Below are 7,363 nucleotides of genomic sequence, written 5' to 3'. Positions count from 1 at the left end.
TATTTCATTAAATTCTTCTGTATCTGCCAATTCCTTTCGATATAATGACTCAGTATATTCCTTCCATCTTCTTTTAATACTTCCTGGATCATTTACTATTCTGCCTAAAGCATCCTTGATTATAGCAACTCGACGTTTGAATTTGTTCTTCAGTTCCTTGAGTTTAAGAAATGCTGAACAAGTTCGGCCCTTTTGATTTTATGACTCTAGCTCCTCACACATTTCATTGTAATATTTTGCTTTGTCTTCCAGTGCTGCCTTTTGGAATCGTCTATTCAGCTCTTTAGTATCTTGAATTCTTCCTTATGCTTTGGTTTCTCTACGCTCCAGTGCAATCTTCTGACATCCATTTTGGTCTTTTCTTCCTCTTCTGTCAATGTCAATGTATCTTTAAATCTAGATTAAAAAAATAGTGTATTTTTCATTTTCAGATTGTGTTGTTCTGATAAAGGATTGTTTTCCTTTTCCCAAAATTTCTACTTTATTCCATGTTTGCATACAGCAAAGTCTTACTTGTACAATCACAGCATCATCATATTGTAACTGAGCTTACACTCCAAGCCATTGATCTCTCCCCAGAAATTGATCACCAGTAATGTTAAGAGGAGGATTTCTAGATAAGTTAATCCTCTCCATATTTGTAACTTCATCAGTCCACCAAATTCTAAATTGTAAATATGTCCCAGATTCCAAAACTGTCCTGACCATAGACTCCCAATAATAAGGAATTAATCTGATTCTGTAGCTAATCCTTGTAATATACCCCTTACATAAATAGAATGCATACCATAAGCAACTATGGCTTGCTTCAATTCTTCAATAGTCTTATAAGATAATGACTGATGTTGATATAATTGATACCCTTGGGGAGAATCTCGATCAGGAGGCATATCCTGCATTGTTATTGGAAATACAGAAGCCCCTTTTCCTCCAATTAGGTAAATCATCTTGCTTTGCCTGTTGCAAGACCTTAGACATAGCTATTAAAGTCTTCTTAAAAATAGTTACTCCCAACGAAGCATGATTCATATCATTAAATAACATAGAATCTGGAACTGTTGCTGCTGATTGGGCTATATTTTTTATTTTGGCAATAGATTTCATTATGAAAACCCAAATTGTATATTTTACTAGAAAGTTCTAAAACTTGTTTATATAATTCCTCGTAAGGACTATCCTCCTTGATTATATTGCTCATTTCCTCCGAACTTGGAGGCAAAGGAAATTCATCCTCCTTGGTATCAGATTCACTATTACCTTCATCTGAAGAGGTTCTCTTCTAAGTTTTCAGACATCTCTTCTTCAGATTGTAATGGTTTTAAAACTAATGAGATCAAATCATTTAGTGACCCAACTGAAATAGGAATCTCATCTCCCTTTTGATGAACTCTTTCTAAACCTCGCATAATATCTTGCCAAGTTTTTTAATTTAATTGTGCTCTACCCACTGGCTTAAACCAGTAACTGTTTCTTACATGTACTGAAACAACTGCAAAAATGACCTTTGTCTTACTTTTACCCCTTTAAGTAATGTAATATACTGAGCTTCAGATGATGGGCTATTCCCCTTGCCTCTTTTTTCACTTCTGCCTCTGAGTTTTTAAGCAGTTTATAAAACTTCGGAGAATTCTCTCTCGTTAAACCTTTTCTATCTCTACCCTTGAATTTATGTAAACAATTTAAGGGGTGAAAAAAATCTCATAAAATTTTTTCTACTTTCTGCTCCTAAATTTCTAGCAAAATTCAGGGTTTGAAGATTTCTTCATGAACCTGCCCTTAATTTTCCCTGAAAGTTTCACTTACCCTAAGCGAATTCCCTTTCAGTTTCCTGGAGACAGAGAGAGAGACAGACACACAGATGCACACTACTGCCTTCATCCCTGTTTGGGCGCCAAAAAGTCTTTGGCTGAGGGTAAAGAGTAAAGAACAAGATGGGACACCAAGAACGGAGAAGAAAACAGTGGAAAGCAGGGGGCAAACAGCTCTAACAACTGAAACAGCATTTGGTTAATTATTAATATTTAGTTTGATATTTGGCTTACCACAGGTGAGGATTTTTGGGGTTTTTTTGACGTTGAGATGTAATGCATACTTAAAATTGTAGTCCTGGATCTTCTTTTTTTTTTTTTTTAATTTTTCAAGTCCTGGATCTTCTGCAGCAAGCACTTCTAGTCCTCATTTTCAGTAAGCAATGTTGTTACCTGCATAACTGAGTCTTCCTCTGATCCTGATGTCACATTCTTTCTTATAAAGTCCAGCTTCTGGAATGATTTTCTCAGAATACAGATTGAACAGGTATGGGAAAAGGATATAACCCAGATGCACACTTTTTTTTAATTTTAAATTGTGCAGTATCCTCTTGTTTTATCTGGACAACTGCATCTTGGTCTAGATATAGCGTTCACATGAGAATAATTAAGTATTCTGGGAGCCCCATTCCATACAGTCAAATGCCTTTGCACAGTTGACAAGTCAGCATCCATTTGACACTCTGCCTTCACCCAAGATCCATCTGACATCAGAAATGATATTCCGGGTGCCATGGTCTCTTCAAAATCCAGCCTGAATCTCTAGCAGTTCTCTGCCAATGTTGCCTGTATGGTAGGAGCACCATGCTCCTAGCTCCCCAATGCCTCTTTCAAACAATGACTTTCCCATTCATTTTTAAGTCCTTTCTGAGTTGCTTCTCCACATTCTTATTTTCCACTGTAGAACTTTAAGATGTCAACACTTCCCCCCACCCCCTGCTTTTAAATTGTGATTTGGGTGAAAACTTACAAAGCAAATTGGTTTCTCATTCACCCATTCTCACATGTTTTACATGATCATGTTTTATAACATGAATTACAATACCCACAATATAACCACTTTCCTACTTCCTATAACTCTTATTTCTACTAACACTCTTATCCTCTCCCTTCTTGCCTTTATCCTTGGTAAAGGCTGCTCTCTGACTTTACATGGTTGGTTATTCTAAGGAGAGCCTCCTTGTTGCAGTTGGTCACATCTCAGCCTGTGTATTGTTTGAGTGAAAGTTGAGCCATAGGGTAAGTACAGTTCTTGGTTGAGGGCAACTAAGGGCCAGCTTCTATTAGACCAGTAAGCCTAGATTTTTTATGTTTTTGGATTTTGTTCTGCATTTTCCTTCACTCTATATGGGATCTTCTACTATGGTCTCTATTATTTATCTTTTTTTTTTTTAAATTGTGGTTTCAGTGAAAGTTTACAAAGCAAACTAATTTTTTATTTGACGATTTAACACTTTTTCTATAACATTGATTTCAGTACCTACAATGTAAATCATACTTTTCCCATTTCCTCCCTGTAATTCTGATTTTCACTTTTCTTTCTATATCTGTGTCTTTTCTTTATTTAGTAATCATCCCCTTATCATGTATTCTCTTTCTGGTCTTAATATATGTCTTTAGCTATTTACTAATTTTTACTCTTTTCTTCCCTTCACATCCCTGGTAACCATCCAACAAGGATTCTTTTTGTAGATGAGCCTTTCCTTAGCTTTTTATAACAGTGGTCTTATATAAATATTATACAGCATTTGTTGTTTGGTGACCTTGTCTTCTAGATGTATCCATGTTATGCATTAGCAGATTCTTCAGTGTTGTATAGCACTCCATTATATGAATGTACATAGTTTCTCTATCCACTTGTTGATGGACACCTGGGATGCTCAGTGTGATCTCTTTTAAGTGGTCAGTGGTTGGAGCTAGGCCCCATCTATTTCTTTCAGTCTCAGCATAAAGTTAAAGTTTGTAAGGTCCCTCAGTCCTTTCGACTGACTATTTCAAGATATTTTTTGCTTTTCTTCCCTCTTATTTGTTCCAGAAAAGGAGATACCAATAGCACTTCAGATGGCTTAAGACCTGTCACTACTCAACAAAAAAGAATGTTTAACATTGTCTTTGTGGACTGTGTTATGCCTGTTGCTCTTGATGTCCCCAAGACGATGGTATGAAGGTTCTAGTGAGGGAAGGTTCTCCCCTAAGTGTTTGGTTATGATTAAACAGCTTTGGAGCATTGCCCTCTTTGGTTCGGTTACATACACGACTGTATTTATAGATACACTGTGCTGGCTTCTGCTGCTGCTGCTGCCATCACTTCTTGCTGTCTCTCTGGTATTATCTCTGGGTTTAAGAAGCTCCCTGTGCAGTGTCTCAAGGACACCCTCCACTCCTGGCTTCTCTCTCTTGATGGTTCTGATGTTCCCTCCTTTGTTCTAGAATTGTCTCACTGTATTTTTTTTAAGATTCATATGTTTAATGTACATAAAACAAAGGATAGAGCAGTCTAAGATTCAATAGAAATTATCTGTACAATTCATATGATTAGGCAGACAGGGCAGGGGAAGGGGCTATAGGACCAATACCTGAACATGCGAGAAGATGACTTACATAGCATCCCTCACCTGCAAGGATAGTAGTGCTCTCTCCCTGGCCCCCAGAGCTCAGAGGCATGTTAAACACCGAGAGGGACAGACGCTGACCGCCAAAGGCGCCAGGCGCTGGTGGGAGTGAAGAGGGGGCACCAGTCTAGAGGAAGGCAGGCCTATGAGGAGGCCTCGAGGTGTTTGCTCACGGAGGGTGAGCTCAGCAGCTTGTCCACCATGGTGCAGGCATACTGAGGCAGCTGGCCAGCTCCTTTGGCCATGCTCTTCCAGGAGTCTCAGGAGGTATGTGGGGAAGTCCTGCTTCTCCTTGATGTAGGTCTCGGCTGCCATCTGCAGGCATAGAATGAGTTTAGTATGGTCCTGGAAGAAGTTAATCTGCACACAGCCATTGCCGAGGTGTGGAGTGATGAGGCTGCTTGTGTGGGACCAGGGACGCTGGCAGGGTAGTTGGGCTAGCTCTTCACCTTCCTGGGGCGTGATATTAGCACCAGCCTTTAGCAAATGCTTGCTTATGTAATTCCAGAAAACTAAAGGAGTGTGATCGTCATCAAGGAGCTGGGATGGGTGCTGATGGAGAGGCGGGCTCTCCCTGTCATTGTACAGTATAAAGTGGGTCAGGTCATTGAAGAGCACCCCCACGCTGTTGTCACACAGCTGATAGCTGAGGTCTTATGTGTCTGAATAGTCCACCCACTTGCTGGTCCTGAAGATGGGAATGTAGGCGGGATCCTCAGCCTCCTCTTGCCTCAGCAGCCCACGCTCTGAGGGCTTGGTGGCAATGACCTGTGTAGCTGCTGCAGCATGTCATTAAGGTGGCAGCAGCCTCCTGAACCACTGGTTCCTTCTTTTCCTGGGGAAGCTCAGGAACAGGGTTCTTTATGGCTTCATTGAGGACTGTGAGAGGCTTCTGGTTGCTGGAGTCCAAGTTTCTGGGAACAACTGAAAACTTAGGGGTGATGGTGAGGCGGGTGATGGGGAGACAAGCAGGGATGTAACCAGAAGTCATCGCTGAGCAGCTCGTGAGCGGTCGGGTGAGCAGAAGGATCCAGTTGAAGCATTTTCTGGATGAGGGAGGCTGCCACAGGGTTGGGAACATTGTATTCATTCTTCTTGATCTGGAGGTAGGTGTCTTTTAGGCATGATGTCTCCAAAGGTGGCTTGTTCACTAACCAACTATACATTATACATCTATTGGACCACACATGTGCCTCAAAACTGTACCCTTTCTTGCTCAGCACCTCAGGGGCAATGTAATTAGGAGTCCCACCTGGGTCTTCTTCCGTTCCCTGTCATACTCAACTATGCTGGCCAGTCCAAAATCCTCTATTTTCACCTCCAGATCTCCTGGTGTAAGTACTAAAAGCCAAGGACTCTGTCAGCTCAGTCAGCACTTCCCTCCAGCAGAGACCTTTGGCAATAAAGCTTGAGCACCAAGAACATGAAGTCATTGTCCTCGAGAAAGCGATGGTAGCACTCTCACTTGAGCCTAGCTCTTGCTCATTGACAGTGAGTCAGTACTGACTCATAGCTGATCATCTAACAGTTTCCAAGACTGTACATAGCACAGGGGGAGCATACCCATCTTTCTTCTTCAGAGCTGCTGGTAGACTTGAACTACCAGAGAGGCATGACCTTTCGGTTAGCACCCCAACTCCCTATGGATGACACCATCAGAGCTCCCTTAAAGCCAAACAAGATGACAAGATGGAGCAATTCCCGATAGAACATTTATTTGCATTGTCTTATCCATACACCTTACATACATTATTATCACGCTATCTAATGCTCTCCTACCTAGTCACACCCAGTCATTTAGTGAGAGTTACACACTTTGGCTCTCAAACTCACTGTCTCCAAGTCAGTGGTAACTCACAGTGTCCTTCCATTGGTCTCTGGGGCTGCCAAATACAACAGGAAGAGACAGCCCATCATTCTCCCTTGGAGCTGCTAGTGAATTCATACTGCCAGAGGTGCTGGCCTTCTGATTAACAGTGCAATTCACTGTGGGCTACTGTCACTAGAGTTCCCAAGACTAAGGCTTTATTGCTGGGTGCCATCAGGTTGAGTACAACTCATGGTGACCCTATGAACTGTGTGCTGTCCTGTGCCCTCCTTACAATCTCTGCCATACTTAAGGCCATTGCTGCAGTCACTGGGTCAATTCACCTGGTTGAGGGTCTTTCTCTCCTTCACCATCCTTCCACTTTTCCAAGCATGATGTCCCTCCCACTCCAAGGAATACTCTTATCTAGTAACATGCCCAAAGTATGTGGGGTGAAGTTTTATCTTCTGTGCCTCCAAGGAGCACTCTGGCTGCACCTTCTCCAGTCTGTTCTTTTGATAGCCCATGAGATATTCAGTACTCTTCTCCAACACCAAAGCTCAAAGGTATCAATTCTTGTCATCCTTATTGCTCAGCTCTCAGATGCACAGCAAGTGATTGAAAAGACCATAGCCTATGGCTATAAATGGCCATTTTAAGTAATTTATTGTACTGCACTCTTGTACCATTGTACTGTATTGTCAGATGGGGGAGAAACCAAATTCCCAATTTCAAGGATTAGTGTAAAGGTTAAACCAAAAACACCCCACTGTTGTCATGTTAAGGATGACTTACTGTGACCCTCCATTGGGTTTCTGAGGCTGTAAGTCTTTATGGGAAGAGACTGGTGGACTCAAACTCAAACTGCCAACTTTTGGTTTGCAGCCCAATATGTTACATACTAAACTGCTTGGGCTTCTAGTATAAAGATCAGATAACACATATTAAGTATTTAGCACTGGTACCTAACAAACATTAAGTGCCAACTATTAATATCTATTGCTGATTCCTAAATCTGTCTTTGGGTTGATTTTTTTATATAGTGAACCTGACATGTACATAACAACATTCCTTTTGATTCTCAAGGCTTAAGGGCACTGTCACTACTATTATTCCAATTAATAGATTTATTATAT

At 41.1% G+C, this 7,363-nt stretch overlaps 1 pseudogene; it reads right to left on the bottom strand.

Annotated features, from left to right (window-relative positions):
• Positions 1-4,563: 4,563 nt before the first annotated feature.
• Positions 4,564-7,363, bottom strand: part of LOC102861294 — a 17,490-nt pseudogene continuing 14,690 nt past the window's right edge.

Source organism: Elephantulus edwardii, unplaced genomic scaffold, assembly GCF_000299155.1.
Source record: "Elephantulus edwardii isolate Elephantulus edwardi_28Jun2011 unplaced genomic scaffold, EleEdw1.0 scaffold00278, whole genome shotgun sequence".
NCBI classification, from domain to species: Eukaryota; Metazoa; Chordata; class Mammalia; order Macroscelidea; family Macroscelididae; genus Elephantulus; species Elephantulus edwardii.
This window is presented reverse-complemented; position numbering and strand designations above follow the sequence as displayed.